At 38.8% G+C, this 18,969-nt stretch overlaps 1 long non-coding RNA gene across 1 annotated transcript; it reads right to left on the reverse strand.

The window, feature by feature from the left end:
- Positions 1-498: 498 nt before the first annotated feature.
- On the reverse strand, positions 499-10,856 carry LOC144288305 (uncharacterized). The gene is made up of 2 exons (XR_013356265.1): positions 10,749-10,856; positions 499-753 (listed from the first exon to the last, which is right to left on the reverse strand). It is a non-coding gene; the product is annotated as an uncharacterized LOC144288305 (long non-coding RNA).
- Positions 10,857-18,969: the final 8,113 nt, after the last annotated feature.

Genomic DNA, 18,969 nt, shown 5'->3' on the forward strand with positions numbered 1-18,969 from the left:
TTTTTCTAAATCCAGTCAACTGTGCAATCATGTGTTTAGCAAAAATCAGGGCCGGAAATGGCAGGCTTTATTTTATAAGAGAAAAACTGCAACTAATCAGGAACATTTGGGACATCAGCACATTTCCTTATAGTCAGGCTATTCACATGTGGATGTGATATATGGTTGGGCCAGAAGTTACACATCCCTCTCACCTCATGGCTCTCTTAGGGGACCTGCTGAGATGTATGAGGGCAAGTGACAAACAGCTCTTTAGCCAGTAGGATGAGAGCAGGTGGGTCTAATCTCATGGGGGTATTTTGAGGGGTGCGTGTTTACTGAATCATACAATGTGAGAGCTGGAAAGGACCTCTGGGATCATCCAGTTCTATACCCTCACTTCACAGGTGCAGGAACTAAGACCTAGGGAAATAAAGGGGCTTGTCCAAGTCATTGGGTTGTCAGTGAATTGCTGAGACTAGAACACAGATCTCTTGATTTCCATTTTGTATATTTCACTTTTTTTTTTAAACCTTACTTTCTGTTTAATTCGTTTTGCCAAACAAACACAGTGAAAACTTTAGTCTGACTAATTGTACAGAAAATAGAATTTTTAACCAGTAGCAAACATAACAGGATAAACCTAAGTCTCTGGCAAGCTGGATCTTAATCAGCAGGTCACCTAGATCCCCTTGTAGATGGCCTCCTGGGGAAGGAGGTCCTCGTAGGCAGAAGCACAGATCTGCCAGTCCCCATCAGAATCACAGGCTGCACCTGGGAAGGAAAAGCACGAAAAGGAGGAGAACTGATGTTACTTGTATCTCTTATCACTACACACAGAAGAGTTGTCTCAATGCTTGGGCTTTCCCCAAGAGGATGTCAGAAATCTTTTTTTTTTTTTTTTCCCTGAGTGCTCTGGATCAGAGCTTGGACTTAATCCAGGAAATCAGATCCCCAGATACCTCCAGAATTTGGACCCATTCAATCTGTAAGCCCACCTCTTGCCATCCTAGGGTAGTCTCTGTCTCATTCCTCCAATGTTCCATGCTCTACTCAGCTTTGACCCTTTGCTCATGCTGCAGTCATGCACAGGCATACCTAGCATTCCTTTCCCTATTCTTCCCGCCCATCTCACTTTTCAAGTCTCTTCATCTGAGGCTCAGTCCTACTTCCTCCCTACCACTACTAACCAACATTAATATCTCACTTCTTTAGGTTGATATATCATATGTGATCTGCACAAGTACAATGACATGCTGCTTTTTTTTTCAGCAATGTTCCTGTTGTACAACTCCCTGAGCAAGTCATTCAATGTCTCTGTACCTTATTTAGTTTACTTACACACGCAAAAAGAAGAGTTGATCAAGATCATTTCTGAAGACACTTCTATATCTAACATTCTATGTCGCCTTACAATTTTAAACTACCAAAGCCAAAGGACTCTGCCTTATATTTCTCTTCTGATTTCCTTAGTCTAGTGCTTCTCAACTGGGGACAGTTTTTCCCCAGGAGACATTTAACATTTGAGGCTAATATTTGGAGCAGAAGGTCCTGCTAGCATCTCATGTATAGAGGCCAGGGATGCTGCTAAACATTCTACAATGCACAGGACAGTATCTTCCTACCCACAAATGGATTACCCAGCTCAACATTTCATGAAAGGTTGAAAAACGTTACCTTATTAGTCTCAAACCCAACATCATAGACACTCTTTTACCTTTCAGTCAAAGACAAATGCCCTCATAAAAGGGATCCTATTGGATATGGAGCTGTCATGGAGATAAGGGTGTGGGAAGAAAAAGAAGTGAACACCTATGCAAAACTAATGCTAAGTCAGAGGAGAGAATCTAATTTCCCTTAGTCAAGAGGAATAGGAGAGAGTACAGTGAAGAAGGAAATGCTAGATGGATGAAAACTGCAAGCTGAGAAATTATTTATTTGTAGGAGGTGTTGATTTAAATAGCTCATTTTCTAGGTATCTCTGGGGGACTAGTGGTGAATAGTAATGATAATATTGGAACACATAAAGGAAACTTCTGGGAACTATAATTTATGTTGTCAAGAAGATATATGTTTATAGCATCCTCATTCTTACCTTCCCTTGAAATAAAGTCTGGATGATTAAAGGAGCTTTAATTTATAGAGGAGGCAAGAAGTTGGTCTCAGGGACTCTGAACTGTGATGTCCAAAACAAATCACAGCCTCTCTTTCCAGACCCTTACTCAGGGTTTTCTGGGGTTAGGGATGATGGATGCCTATTGCTTTTGGTGAGTCCTCCCAGCCTTTGCCTTGGCTGTGTTCCCCAAATTCTCCCTCATTATGCCATGTTTGGCTTTCCTTTTAGGTTGCAACGTACAAGAAAGCCAAATAGTTATTTCTTTATCACCCATGCCCACCCCCAACCCCACTCTCCATTATTAAATAAATATAATAAGAAACATCCTAGATATATAAAATAGAAAGCTCTCCAGGAAGTTGGGATGGGAGGGGAGGGAGGAATCCTTGACCCAAAAACTCTCTTGAGAGGGACACCATTATTTTTAATCTCGTATCTCAAACACTTGGCAGGAGATTGCGTTATTAGTTCTCCTGGCTACCAGAGGTATCTGGCAAGGTTTCTGTTTAGATTTCGCCTGGAGAAGAAATGCCTAAGTTAAACATTAAAATTCATGAGAATATTTCAGTTCCTTATAAACTCTTCTGATCACAGTCACTTTAAGTGAGGTGTCATTTGTGGCTCCTCACTGAGGAAAAGCTCTCCTGAGGGGACTTCCAGCAGTTCATTTCGGGAGATTGCTGAGTCTATGCTCAACAACCTTGCATTGTAAAACAGGCTGAAAGATGTATGTTAGCAACACTTATGAAATATTTTTTTGTGGTTTAGGTTCCTCCTTGTGGCATAGGATTATAAATTGGATCCATGGAAAAATGGGTGCTTCTCACCTAGTCATGCCTGAGTTTTGTTCCCCCCCGCCCCGCCCAGGTTTTCCAATAAAAGAAAAATCAAATAAGGGAATTGAAGCATCTCTTTCTCTTTTTAAAACTTTCCTGTAAAAGTCTTTGGGGAAATATGCTGGGGCAAAGGCTGTCATTGTAACCAGTGCTAAGCTCTATATATAATAGAGGTTTGATAAATGTGTATTACTGCTGTGTTGATAAGTTTTTTTAAGTTTTGTTTTGTTTTGGCAGATGAATGTATGACTTCTCCTTATAAAATGATCTGGGAAACACACAGTTATGAAAAGATAAAGGCTATAAGTGTGACTGCACATTTTTGTGGCTCAATCATCATTTCTATCAGTCTGGAATTTTGGATTTTGCATCCATTCCTCAAAGTTGCCTCTTTCACTTTTCCTCTTGCTTTTCCTGTACACCAAATAGCAACTGAGAGTAAAAAACTTGAATTACCACCATAAGTCCCTCTGAGATCAACACATGCATTGGTGGGTCCCCGTTTGGGATCTTTTCCCTCTTTCCCCTTTTGTGATTATTTTTTAAATGTAATGCCAAAGAGTCTGTGCAGCTCTTGGTTTGGTTTCTGGTTTTGCTTTCATAGATCTTTCATGCTTACTTGGCTGTGTGCAGCTCAGACTGGTTTTACAAGAAGCTACCAATAAAGCTCAGAATGGGAAGAGATGAGTAAATTCTTACTCTGAAGGCAGGGTTTGTGGAAAGAAACAAAGGGAGATCCCCTTTACACTTTATGAGAATGCATAATTTAGCAAGGCTCTATTTAAAAGTGCTCCTGGTCTGTATAGAAAGGCATGGCTCAGCTACTAGCTACCTTCTTGTAATAATTAGGAAATTGTTTTTGCTCATCAGTTGATTTTTGAGCATCTCACTGTGATTCTGTTCTTTCTGTAAATATGGAGGATAACACCTTTTGCAAATAACCTGAAGAAACATGTGGTAGGGAGTTTCTAACATGGGCCCCAAGACTCTGCACCTCTCCCTTCCATGCAGATGTCCTGTGTAATAAATATGTAGAACTATGGGGAGCCTGGGTGGCTCACTTGTTTAAGCATCTGACTCTTGATTTCAGCTGGGGTTGTGATCTCAGGGTCATGAGATTGAGCCCTGTGTCAGGCTCTATACTCAGTGGGGATTCTGCTGGGATCCTCTCTCTCCCTCTCCCTCTGCTCTCCCCCCTCTCAAATAAGTAAATAAATCTTTAAAATAAATAAGTTAATATGTAGGACTATGACTATGAAGGATTTTACTCCTGTGTTAGGGTATGTTATAGGTCACAGCCGACTTTAAGGGAAATAATTTGGTCGGCCTAACCTAAATACATGAACTTTTTCTTCTTTTAAGATTTTATCTATTTATTGGGAAGAGAGAGAGAGAGAGGGAGAGAGAAAGCATGAGCAGGGGGAGGGACAGTGGGAGAGGGAAAAGCAGACTCCCCACAGAACCTGATGTGGGGCTCTGTCTCAGGACAGTAGGATCATGAACTGAGCCAAAGGCAGACACTTAACCAACTCAGCCACCCAGGCACCTACATGAACATTTTAATAGCAGAGAGGCTTTTTGTTTGTTTGCTTGTTTCTCCCCAATCAGTTGCAGAAGACAGAGGAGAGATTTGAAGCAGGAGACAGATTTGATGCATTTTGACCAACCCGAGAATGGAGGGGGCCACAGTGTAAAGTATGTGGGTGACCTCTAAGAGCTGAATATGGTTCCCAGCTGACAGACCTCAGCCTACAACCAGGAAATGAATTCTGCCAAAGAGCAGAGAGTTTAGAAAAGGCCACAAAGCTCTGGAGGAGAGTGCATTGTCACCTGACACCTTGGTTTCAGTCAGGTGAGACCTGGAATAGAGAATCTAGCCACACTGTGTCCAGACTGCTGACCTGTGGAAATTGTAAGATAATAAATTTGCGTTGTTTCATGCCACTAGGTCTAGAGCTTAAGCCTTCCATTTGACACAGCAATGAAAAACTAATATGAAGGAGGAGAAAGCCTTTGAGACAAGAAAGCAAAGTAAAACCAACATTCATATCTTTGGTTTTAGAACAGTTATTGTGATGGTTAAGGATATGTTTCAAATTGACTAGACCATGGTGTCCAGTTAGTTGTTTGATCAAAGCCTAGATAGATAGATGTTACCATGAAGCTATGTTGTGGATGGAATTAACATTTATGATGAGTTGACTTTAGGTAAGGGAGATTACCCTCCAAAATATGAGTGGCCTCACCCAATCATTTGAAGGCCTTAAGAGCAAAAACTGAGGTTTCCCCGAGAAGGAGGAATTCTGCAAGTGTACAACATTGAAATCCTGCCGAAGTTATGGATTTCATTCAGACTTCCAGCCCCCACAATTCCACAAGCTGGTTCCTGAAAACAAATCTCTTTATATGTATCCATTGGTTCTGTTTCTCTGGAGAACCTTAACTGATGCAGCATTAAACTAAGTCATTAGGTGCATGCAGATGGATGAGATGTGCTGGGTGTTAACATGAAGACAGTGGGGTGCCAAAAATTGTAACTGGCCAACAGCACTGACCGAGTACTGTCAGATCTTTTGATGTTTTTCAAAAGAAGCCAGAAATCCAGAATTTTACTCAAAGTTGCCTGAATTCTGAATGTAGGTTACTAGTTCAAAAACATATTTTTAAAACACATGAGTATACTGCAAGGAAATCATCAAACATATCCTTAATATGGGTTGTCCTATAAGACACATTATCCTGGTTCCTTCAATAAGTCAAAGTCATTTTAAAAAGAAAAGAAAAGAGAAGAGAAGAAAAGACCAGCCTGGGGGACTGTTGTAGATGAGAAAGATTAGAAGACACTTGGCAAACGTGTTGACCCAATGCAATAAGTGTCTTTGGAGCCTGTCTTGAAGAAAATCACCCATAATAAGCATCTTGGGGACAGTTGTGGAAATTTGAGTATGGACTGATGACATTAAGAGTTTCTAGTTAACTTATTTGGGTGTGATAATGGTATTGTGAATATATAGGGAAGTTCTAAATTTTTTTAGAGATACATACTGAGATATTTACACAGGAATATCTGTAATTTACTTAAAATTCCCTTCTCTCTATCTGCACACACACACACACACACACACACTGATTTTAATCTAGTTCCTGGATACATGTGTGCTTAAAGCTACTGAGTAGAATAGATCACACGTAATATGTGGATGCCACTGGGGTCCCAATTTGCAGTTGTGGCCTATACAGTTGGATCAAAGAACTGCAAGTCATTTGCAGATTAACTAGTCTTCTTTAACAGTGCTTCTATGATGGTGGTATGGCCAGCCTATCATTGTATATTTATATATGCCTCTCCCTCTAGACATTGAGTTCTTCTTTGGCTGCAAGGGGACTTATTGACCTATGTGTTCCTGATGTCCATGCATAAGTGAGAATTTCTGCTGAATGGATAAGGTCCAGGATATATACAACATTAATTATAGGAAGAAGATAATGATAATAGCCAACATTAATTGAGCCCTTAAAATGTTCTAGGCTAAGAACCTCACAACAAGCACATGAATTAGATTGAATTAGATTCTAATAGTAGTAGCAGTTGGTCCTCTTTTACTAGTGAAGAAGGTGACACCCTCTGATGATTGGAAATTTGCTCCAGGCCACACAGCAAGAAGTTGAGGCTAAGCAGCCTGGCCCCAGGGCTCTCCTTGAAAACAATTCCCTTTCATTCTTCTGAAGTCTCCACAGCTGTCTAACATATAAAAGTTCACTAAAATCAATCTTGGAGCATTCTGTGTGACAAACAAGGGAATTTCAGAAAGAACCAGCCATGGGAGATAGGAGGCTGCACTGTGAAACCTCATGCACCTGAGCAGAGAAGCAGCTTCTGCAGATTCCACAGAGCCAGCACTGGGATGCCAGGAGCAGCCGGAGCTAAGAGGGCCCTTGATGCCTGTGCTCTAGGATAGCCTGACCAGGACACAGGTGAGTGAGCCACCTCCCTTCCCAGGGCCCCAGGCAGTGGCCATCCTGCTTTCTTCTAATAGCCCAATGGCCTGCCTGGGCCCAGGGGTAGGGGGTGGGGAGGGTGGGGGAATGCAATGTAGGGGTAAGGGGGTGGGGATGGGGGTACTGGCCCCACTGAGTGTTAACTTCCGGAAAGAATAGTTCTGCTGTCTGCCAGGCCACCTGGGATCCCAGGGAACCTTAGCAGGTCATCTCACGAGGAAATGGGAGCAAGATTAATTGTGATGGTTTCATGACCACCCCCAAAAAATCACCCCCAGGCTCATTTTAAAATTATGCCGTACATATTTCTAGAGACATTGTAAATAGAGCAGATTTGTTTAAATTTTTTGCTGTTGACTGGTCAGGAAAGAGAAAAAAAATGTAAAACCAGGGGATCCCTGGGTGGCTCAGCGATTTAATGCCTGCCTCTGGCCCAGGGCGTGATCCGGGAGTCCCGGGATCGAGTCCCACATCGGACTCCCTGCATGGAACCTGCTTCTCTCTCTGCTTTTCTCCCTCTGCTTCTCCCTCTGCTTCTGTCTCTCTCATGAATAAATAAAATATTAAAAAAAAAAAAGTAAAACCAAGTGTCAGGGATTGGAGTTTCCACCAAGCTGTCTGCTGGATATGGTGTCCTTCACATTGAAACCTTCATTGCTGGAGGAGCTGATGCTGGGTCTCTGATGCTAAAAATATGGTCCCTTGTGCCTGCTAGTTCTTCTCCCATCTCCTGAAGCCTGGTGCATCCACCTGTCCAGAATACTGTTAGCAAAGCTCCTTACACAGAGACAGGAGATATCTTTGGTGATCTCGTTTATAAATGAATGAAAATTTTTGCATTTTACATGTGGTTTGGGCTAGACTAATAGTGTCCTACTGCTGCTGTTATAAATGATCCCAAATTTAGCAACTAAAAACAGCATACATTCATTATCTTATAGTTCTGGAAGTCAGAAGTCCAAAATTGGCTTTGCTAAGCTAAAATCAAGGTTTGGTAGGGCTTATTTCCTTTGGAGGTTCAAGGATTGGGGAGAATCCATTTCCTCACCTTTTCCAGTTTCTGCCTGCATTCCTTGGCTCTGCAGCCCTTTCCTCCATCTTCAAAGGCATTAGAGTAGTATCTTCAAATCTCTGGCTCTAACTCTCTGCTTCCCTCTTCATATTTTCTGCTCTCAGAACAGAGAGTCCTGCCTGTCTCTTATGAGGACCTTGCAATTATGTTGGGCCCACCCAGTTAATCCAGAATCATCTCAACATCTCAAAATCCTCAACTGAATCACACTTGTGAGGTTCCTTTTGCCATGGAAACTAACATTCACAAGTCCTAGGGAGTAGGACCTGGACATCTTTAGGGGGCAATTATTCTGTCTAACATAATTATTATTTGGAATAGACAATAAGGTATTGTCTACCCTTCAGAGAAAAAGGTATTTATTCTTTTGCTTGGAATCTAGGTCAAGTCCAGTTGACTTTTCGTTACAGCCTAAACAGTTCTTTTTATTCAGCACCACATGCTCCCTAGTTGTGGTTAACTAGTTGCCTGTTAACTATAAACATTTTTTTGTTTTTGCTTGTCTTACCAGAACTGCTCTTTCCAATTTCTAAGCCCTAACTTATTCCTCCCCCACTCCCATTATAAGCTGTCTTCCGGTATTTTTCTTTTCTTTTCTTTTCTTTCTTTCTTTCTTTCTTTCTTTCTTTCTTTCTTTCTTTCTTTCTTTCTTTTTTTTGCAAATTTTGGGGACAAAACTCATTAAGAATTTAACTACTTGGATGAAATAGGAGTGGCCATTTTAAAAGTATATAATCATGACTAAAAGAACCATGCCTAATAAAACCTGTCTGTGCATATTCACCATTATTTTTGAAAGTAGCCATTTTTTTTTCTTCTGTGTTTAAAGGAGCACAAGGGCTTTAATTTTTCAACGCAAGGAAAAACAAAATAATCTCCCTATGAAGGTAAAAGCTGCCTTGATGTTTTGACATTTTCAAACAGATTAGAATTTTGGAACTGTCAGTCTAAGGTCAAAGATCATCTGGAGACCAATTCCAAACAAGTTCAGTGATACATACATTTTTTAAACCTCATAAATACTTAGGATTTGTATGGTAAATATAAAATATGAATACCTGTTTTCATAAGTAAAAGGGACTATTTTGTATGAGATAGATTTCCTTTTACAGAATGTCTTATCTATTTTAAGATGCGAAATGTAAGGTCTTCCATTTACAGTAAGCAGTGGAGTCCATATGAACATACAAGCTGGCTATTTGTATATTGGGGGAGAGAAGGGAAATTCCTATGAGAGTTGCTTTTTCCAAATTGAGTATTGACATAAAATTATCTTCAGTTTGTAAATTACCATTGACTATGTTTTTAGTTCAAATATTTCTTTTTTCTTGTCACAAATAGCTTTAGTGTTTTCCTTGGAATTTGAATTAGTCCAAGCTGTTCGCAAACATTTTGGTATGTGTAAATCCAAGAGAGTTATAGTAAGATAGAGTATTTTGGGACATGTGGACAAAATATTTCTGTGATTTTTCAGCTAATTTAGAAGAGCACCTGAAATCTGCAGGAATGGAAATGTATCCATTTTTAAAAACCGATGTAATTCTTATCTGTGCCTTCCTTTGTATTTTCTCCATCCACCCACACTCCATAAACCCTCAACCAAACACAGGCAGGAATAGAATGCTACTCTCTTTCTTCCAGAGCAGATTGCCAAAGATCACATCATTGATTTGGAATTCAGAATGCGAAGAGCTACTCCTTAATAAAATTAGGATAAGACCTTAGTTAGCACATACTTGAAAAAGTATTGTAGGTCTCTGAAGAGAGGCTATATTTCCCATTAGGTTGTTTTGCTAACTAATTATTATTTGGATTCAAGGAAGATATGACAAAAATAGGAGGGAGTGTAGCCTCTCAGTCCCTTCAGTGCCCTGGATCCAGAGCAATGGTAAAAAATAAAAGACAATTTGACAAATTCCCAATACTATTTTTCATTTATTCACCCAGTCATTTAGATTGAAGAAGGGATAGTTAAGAGAGCTTTTCAAATATTTGGAAAGAAAAAAGATTGATCCCTACATTCACCCTAGATGAATGAATAATTTACAAAAAGTCAACAACAACAACTCCCAAGGATGAGTATTGGTGAAATAGGAAAGGCCTTTCTAAACATAACATAAAACCAGCAAGTTCTACAAGAAAAGAGCTACAGATTTGACTACATGAAAATTTAAAATATCTACATGGCTAAACAGGTCCTTGAAACGTTAAAGGACAAATTTCAAAATGTGCAACATATATATAGCAGATGAAAGAGTTTATATTTCTAATATATAAAAAACAAGGGAATAAACAAATAGAAAAGAAATACTAATAAGCAATAAACTGCTAATATAATGTAAATTAAAACACAAATCTTATCTGCACAGATATAGGTATACAAACACACATACTTGATTTTGAAAATAAGATTTTTTTTAAAATAAATAGCCAGCTTTTTAAAAAATATTTTATTTATTCATGAGAGACACAGAGGGAGAAGCAGGCTCCATGCAGGGAGCCTGATGTGGGACTCGATCCTGGACCTCCAGGATCACGCCCAGGGCCAAAGACAGGCGCTCAACTGTTGAGCCACCCAGGCATCCCAGCAAATCAGATTTGACAAAATTATAAACAATCCAATAATGTCAAATGTCTGATGTTTGTGAAAGTGGGAGAAAGTGAGAATGGTGATTCTCATAACCTTTTTGGAAGAAATTTGATAATGTCTCTTGAAGATAATAATATGCTTTCACTTCAGTGTTACCTGGTGGTCTCAGTCAGTGGAGCCTGTGACTCTTGATCTTGGGGTTTCAAGCCTCCCATTGGGTGTAGAGATTGCTTTAAAAAAATTTTTTTGAATCTAAAAAAAAAATAAAAGAAGAATATTGTGCTTTCCTTCTATGGAGCAGTTCTTCTCTTAATAGATGAGAGCTTGACAGGGATGTTACAGAGGAATTCTGGCACCAGGCAGGGAGCTCAACCCCTTCATGTTTTTTGTCCCTGCAGTGCTGAGAACCTGTTTAGGACAGAAAGTAACTCGTACTTTTCTAGATGCAGAGCAGATCCCTCCTCTTTTCTAGTTGATTTGAGTCTCCATAACTGGAATGGGTTTTTAATGACGAGACCATCAGGACTGACTCTGCTCAGAGACCATCTTGTTCTGTCCTCACTTGTGAGGATCCCATGTTGACATGGGGTAGGATGAAAGTTGGCATAGGAAGACATGTCCCTGGTATGCTAAAGATGAGACAGCAAGAAAGTAATATTTTCATATCTGAGTAGTTTAATTAATGTTGAGATGCCACTGGGTAACTTTGTAAGTAATAGAACATAGGGAACACTAAATGCAGGACAACTTGGGGGAGAATGTACCTATTTTCTGGGTACTTTTACTCTTAAATAAATAAGACTATTTACCTTAGTGTTTTATTTTGCTCTCTTATGGATCAGAAATTCTAAAATTCTATGTTTGTCATAGAGATAGTAGCTAACCCTACAGTGGTAATCATATTGCAATATATAAATGTATCACATATCACATCAACACACTGTATGCTTTTAACATACACAATGCTAGGGATGCCTGGGTGGCTCAGCAGTTGAGCATCTGCCTTTGTTTGGCTCAGGGTGTGATCCCGGAGTCCCTGGATTGAGTCCCTTGATTGAGTCCCACATCGGTCTCCCGGAGAGGAGCCTGCTTCTCCCTCTGCTTATGTCTCTGCCTCTCTCTCTCTCTCTCTGTCGCTCATGAATAAATAAAATCTCTTAACAACCCCCCCCCCCCAAAAAAAAAAACCATACACAATGTTTATAGGCCAATTACATCTCAATTTTTAAAATCTACAATGAAAATTTTTTTAAAAATCTATGTTTACTTGGGATAGTTTGTTTCATGTTATATCCAAGAGAAGACAACACCGTAGCTAAGAATTTTCAGAAGACTAAATGCTGTAACTCTCCCTTCTCTTTTCTTTCCTCTTTTCTTTCTTTCTCCCTTCTTCCCACTTTCTCTTTTACCAGACCAAGAACACTTAGAAAACACCTAACTGTGGTGGTTTACCATTATTACATCAGAAGTCCCCTTCCTAAGATTTATATTCCTTTATATTCCTGAGTATTAACCTAAGGGAGATGCAAGCAACTACTATCCGCCACTCATGTACACACAGATACAAGGCATTACTGAACCACCAGGAGTCCTGAGTCAGGTCTTTGGGCTGATCCCAGCAGGTCAAACTTTACATGAAAGGAGAGGGAGGGTGGTACATTCACATTGCATTACTAAACACCTACGTAGGGTCTGGAATCCTGTGAGAGCAAAGGAGCTTGGAAGCATTTCTATAGCATATTTGAATGTTTAAAAAATAGAATAAGGCAAAACAGGATTTCAAAATGAGAGAAAATAGCTTTAGATGGCTTATCTCCTCCATTTGAATTAAATTGACTATAACTAATTAACTTTTTACCTCAGTTCAAATACTACTCATTCCTTCTTGTTTGACCTTGTTTTTGCTCACCCTTTCCCCTCCTCCTCCCCAGTCAGTGTTGCTTCTGGATTTTCTCTATGAGGTCACATCATCACATTGAATAAAAATAAAAATCACACTACTGTTGTAGCACTCTATCTTCTACCCCCAGAGTCATTATAATTCTGTTTGTACTAGTGATTACTCCTGTGCTTTTGTAGCTTCTTTCAAAAGCCTCTACTAACCCCTGAGGCACCTTTCTGTGGATTAAATAAAACAAGTGCCCCTGAAGGATAATGCAGCCCAGAGCTGGTGGCCATGGTGGGTTCTGTTTCACTCACCTTTTGCCCCCTCAGTCAGGTGCCCGTGTGCAGTGAGCAGCCTTGACAATGGTATGCTCACCTCCCTACTTCTCCTGCTCTAAAGTAGGAGAAAAAGGAATAGTTAGGGAGAAACATGTATGTGGTGCTGGAAGAAATAATTTTGAAATATTACAGAAATGTCACAACAGCTGCCCTCTTTATGCACTCACTCTTCTTTTTATGTGTTTCCTATAGACTATTAAAATGAGACTCTTGCTCTTAGAGTTTTTGCAGAGGCCCCAAGTCTGGGAACCAAATATTCTAGCATCCCAAAGAAAGGTATTAGACCACCTATGAAAGGATATGCTTAGAGATTGTGACTTCTGTTCTATTGGCTTTAGTCCACCAATTACCTCTAAGTGAGAATAAAAATGATAGATTTTAGGATTCAGGGTATCTTTGGAGAGAGTTGTCAGTGGGAGGTGGGGGTGAGGAAGGGAGCATTTCTGCCATTTCAAAGCACCTAAGGGGATCTATAAGAAAGAATCACAGAGAAGTTGTCATGTCTCTTATTTATTGCTCTACAGCCATGGAGTAGAGAGTTTTGTTGCTTATGAGCTGTACTTCTAGAGTTTGGCAAGACAAGGGTGTTTCCCCTTGGTCAGATGAGAACCCCATGGAAGGGATCAAAATGGGTCATTCTGTAATGGAATTGGCATTTAAATTCTGTACCCTGAAAAGGGCATTGATACCAAATTACAACTCACTGACCAGTTAAGGCCTTTGTTCCTCTTTTTTTTTTTTTTAAGATTTTATTTATTTATTCATGAGAGACACACAGAGAGAGGTACAGACACAGGCAGAGGGAGAAACAGGCCCCGTGCAAGGAGCTCGATGCGAGACTCCATCCCAGACCCCGGGATCACACCCTGAGCTGAAGGCAGATGCTTAACCACTGAGCCACCCAGTTGTTCCTCTTAACTTTTTTCTTATCAGGCTCCAAACCTGCAAGAGCCAAAACTTGGCAGGTCAGACTGGCAGATGAGGAGAGCAAGCAAGAAGGAAGAAGCATTTTCTCCTCTATCACTTTAATTTCCTGGTGTTGGATAGGCCGGAGCTGGGGAATGGGAGAAACTTTATGTTATGTCAATTTGGGAGTATTGATTATATACTGGGTGCTAAACACATGGATGGATTTTTGAGAGTAACTGGTAAAGCTGTGAGATGTTCCAGAAGTTTTATCCAGGAGCAGGAAGTACAAGTTGAGAGATCTACCTAGTGTCATGGGATGGTGGTGGGAAAGAATAATGTTGCTTTGTGTTTCCACCTTTTCAAATTTCAGTTTATTTACTGAGCCAGTTCTGTATTAATACAAAGGGTTTTACTTGCAAAGAAGAATATATGTGTTCTCACCTTCTCAAGGATGTCAGCTCCACATTTGTCTCCTCCTTTTGTGCATTAATGACTTTTCCCTCTCTACTGAATCTTTCATATCAGCACATAAAAATAACTTTAAAAAATAACCCATCTTTTTTTAAAAAATGATCCCATAAACCCTTTAGTGACTATTCTATTCCCTATTTCCTGTCACTGAAAACTTCTTATTAAGAGTTAGATGACTTTGTGGTCTTTGCTTCTTCATCTCTTATTCTCTCCCTAGCCTATTCCAACAGGCTTCAACCTCCACCATACTCCCTTCCCCTATGGTCTCTTATCAGCATCAACAGGCCTATATCTGCATCTTATTTGGTTTCTCAACTGCACTTGATGTGGTTGACCAGTTCCTCCTTTCTGAGACATGTTCTTCTCCAGGCTTCTGGGTCATACATTTATCTGCACTTTTCCTACTCTACTGGCCATTCATCTTATCAGGCAGCTCTTCCCCCTCCACCAGTCCTTAACCTTGGCCTCTTTTCTCTGCCCCAATTCTCTTCTTAAACCATTATATCCAGTCCTGGAGGCTTTATTGGATAGTGCAAAAATAATACATTTCCATTCTTGCAGAAAGCTTTACTGGCCAGTGCTGGTCTAAAATAAGAAAAAAAAAGTTCTCATTATTAAGTAAAGCTGACTTTAATTTGAAAGAAGAAGAAGAAGAAGAAGAAGAAGAAGAAGAAGAAGAAGAAGAAGAAGAAGAAGAAGAGGAGGAGGAGGAAGGAGAAATAATAAGAGCATGCCAGCATGTGCTGGAAAACATTTTTTTGGTTCTAAGTGAAAGAAAACCCAACCCAAATCATCGTAAGAGGAAAGTATTAAGAGTTCCTCATAAGAGGAATCAATAAAGGAAAGTATTGGCTGATACATACTGAAGACTTGAAAGGTCGGGGGAGCTTCAGGTGTAGCCTAATTGAGGGCTTAGCCAACGTCTTTTGGATCCCTCTGTCTGCTTCCATCCTCTGAGTTGGCTCCATGTTTAGCTCTGCCTAACATTAAGCACACATTGTCATAAAACCCAGTCTGGTAAATTTGTTTCCTTCATAGCCCACTCCTCACCCTTCCCTACCCTCAATCCTGAAATTGAGTCAGTCTCTCTCTTTCTGCCCCTCATCCCCATATCTTTCAGTAGGTATAGGAAGGACTACAGGCATACCTTGTCTTATCGAGCTTCACTTTGTTGTGCTTTGCAGACATTGCAAGTTTGTGGGAACTTTGCATCAGGCAAGTCTGTAAGCTGCCATTTTTCCAACTCATTTCCAATTTCTTTCTTTCTTTCTTTCTTTCTTTCTTTCTTTCTTTCTTTCTTTCTTTTTCTTTCTTTCTTTCTTCTTTCTTTTTCTTTCTTTCTTTCTTTTTTTTTTTTTTTTTTAGATTTTATTTATCTATTCATGAGAGACAGAGAGAGAGGCAGAGACACAGGCAGAGGGAGAAGTAGGCTCCATGCAGGAAACCTGATGTGGGACTCAATCCCTGGACTCCAGGATCACACCCTGGGCCAAAGGCAGGTACTAAGCCACTGAGGCACCCAGGGATCCCCATTTGCTCATTTCATGTCTGTGTCACCTTGTCATAATTCTCACAATGTTTTAAATTTTTTCATCAGTGTATTTGTTATGGTGGTCTGTGATCAGTGATTATGATTAGGTCAAAGCTAAGATGATGGCTAACTTTTTTTGTAAGAAATATTTTTTAAATAAACTATATAGACTATTTTTCTAGGCATAATGCTGTTGCACATTTAATAGACTACAATATAGTATAAACAAAACTTTTATAAGATTGGGAAACCAAAAAAAAAACAAAAAAAGAAAAAAAAAAAAGATTGGGAAACCAAAAAATTCACTTGACTCACTTTATTGTAGTGATCTGTAATTGAACCCTCAATATCTCCAGGGCATGCCTGTATTCAATCTCTTAGATACAGGATAATTCAGTATATAGAAGGTTTTCATTTATACTTTTAATTTCTTCTAGTGTCCCTTTAGTTAATTAAAAAAAGATTTTGGGGTTCCTGGGTGGCATAGTCGGTTAAGCATCTGACTCTTGGTTTCAGCTCAGGTCTGATCTCAGGGTTATAAGATCAAGCCCTGAATTGGGCTCTGCACTCAGCACAGAGTCTGCTTGAGTTGCTCTCTCCCTCCGCCCCTTCCCTCACCTTGACCTCTCTCTCTCAAAAAAAAAATTTTTTTTTATTAAAAAGATTTTATCTATTTCATATAAATTTTTAAAATAAAGTAACATAAGGTTGTTCATTATATTGTTATCTATTAAATGTCTATAATGATGACCCTTTTGTTTCTGATCTTGGTCATTTATATTTTCCCAATCCTTTTTTCTTGATCAGTTTTGCCAAGGGTTTATCAATTGTATTAATATTTTCAAAGAACTTTTAGCTTTGTTTATTTTCTCTATTCTATATTTCTTATCTATCTCATTGATTTTTGCTCACTAATATTTCCTGTTTTCTATTTTTTTTGGATTTCATTTGTCTGAAAAGGGAATTAGATTTATTGTTTTTCAATATTTCTTGACCACCATTCCCCCTCCACCTGCAATATGCACAATGCATTTGGAACTGTAGTTTTCCTTTTGGCATCACTGTTTAATATGTCACTTTTATTATAATTTTGTTCATAATATTGCCTAATTTTACTTTTTTTGATCCTTAAGTTATTTAGAAGTGTATTACATACTTTCCAGATATTTGGGGATTTTTCAAATTACCCACTGTTATCTATATATATCTTAATTTCATTGTAGTCAGAGAACATATTCTATATGATTTGAGTTCTTTGAAAAAAATGCGAGACATTCCTTAAGGCCAGCATGGAGTGTGTTTTGTTAATGTCTACTGTTAACATACTGATATTGACTCTCTTCTTGTTAGTGTCTATACCATATATCTTTTACCATCCTTTTACTCTTACCCTTCCTGTATTTCTGTATTTAAAGTGATTCTATTGTCAACAGCATATAATTGGGATTTGTGTTTTTATTTATTCAATCTAAGAATCTTCTTTAAAATTTGGTTGTTTGGCTCATTGATATTAAATGGAATAACTGATATAGTTAGGTTTAAGACCACCATCTTATTTATTTTTTATTTGTTCATATGTTCTTTATTCATTTATTCCCCCCTTGGATTAATCAGGTATATTTTTTTTTAATCAGGCATATTTTTAAGTTTAATTTTTCTACTCCATTATTAGATGGTTATAAATTATTGTATTCTTATTTTAGGATTTCTCTAGAGATTTAATACAGTCCATCCTAACCTCTGTGCTATTATTATATATTTTGTTTGTATATATGTATTATAAATTCCACTAGACATTATTACCATTATATGAAATAATAGTATTTTATGTGTACCCACATATTTATGATTTCTGCTGCTCTTCATTCCTTCTTTCAGTTCCATGCCTTTTTTTTTTAAGATTTTATTTATTTATTCATGATAGACACACAGAGAAAGAGAGAGGCAGAGACACAGGCAGAGGGAGAAGCAGGCTCCATGCAGGGAGCCCAACATGGGAATCGATCCTGGATCTCCAGGATCACACCACGGGCCAAAGATAGGTGCTAAATAGCTGAGCCACCCAGGCTGCCCAGTTCCATGCTTTCATATGATTATTTCTTGCCATTATTTTGGTAGTGTAAGTGTGCTGGTGAAAATTTCTCTCATATTTATTTTTCTGAAAATTTCTTTATTTTGCCTTCACTTTTGAATAATTATTTATTTTTAAAAAGATTTTATTTATTTATTCATGAGAGACACAAAGAGAGGGGCAGAGACATAGGCAGAGGGAGAAGCAGGCTCTATGCTCTATGCAGAGAGCCTGATTTGGGACTTAATCCTGGACCCCGGGATCACACCCTGAGTCAAAGGCAGACACTCAACCACTGAGCCACCCTGGCATCCCCTTGAATGACATTTTAAATAAGTATAGAGTTCTAGATTGACGGTATTTTATTTTAGTACTTTGAACATGTTATTCCATTATCTCCTGACTTCTATAACAAATGTTGAAAAATCAATCTTTAGTTTTATTGTTGCTTCTTTGAAGTTAATGGTTTTTCTCTGGCTGCTTTTAAATTTTTCTCTCAATACTTGATTATTAGAAGTTCGACAAAAATATGTCTAAGTATGTCTTTCTTCTTATTTATCCTGTTTTAAATTTGCTGAACTTCTTGAATCTGTGGGATAAAATCAACTTTTGAAAAATTTTGGCCATTATTTCTTCAAATGTTGTTTCTGCCCTAATTAATTTCTCCTCTTTGCTAGTCCAATGAAATATAGAGGACCTTTTAACTTTGTTCCATATGTCCTCAATCAGTTTTTTTTAAAGATTTTATTTATTTATTCATGAGAGACACAGATAGAAAGAGAGGCAGAGACACAGATAGAGGAGAAGCAGGCTCCATGCAGGAAGCCCGACACAGGACTTGATCCCAGGTCTCCAGGATCACACCCTGGGCTGAAGGCAGGCGCCAAACTGCTGAGCCACCCAGGGATCCCCCTCAGTTTTGTTTTTATAGATTCTATCTGTGCTTGAATTTGTAGATTTTTTATTGTCTTAAGAATCTGGTAATCTTGTCTTCTTCTCTGCTGTTCAGTCTGCTGTCAAACGCGGCCAGTGTGTTATATTTTTTAGTTGAAGAATGCCCATTTGATCCTTTTACATAGATTTCAATTCTTTGTTGATATTTCTTAACTTTTCATTCATTTTCCCATATTTTCCTTCTGTTTCCTGTAACACATTAATCAGTTAAAGTCCTT

Source organism: Canis aureus, chromosome 18, assembly GCF_053574225.1.
Source record: "Canis aureus isolate CA01 chromosome 18, VMU_Caureus_v.1.0, whole genome shotgun sequence".
NCBI classification, from domain to species: Eukaryota; Metazoa; Chordata; class Mammalia; order Carnivora; family Canidae; genus Canis; species Canis aureus.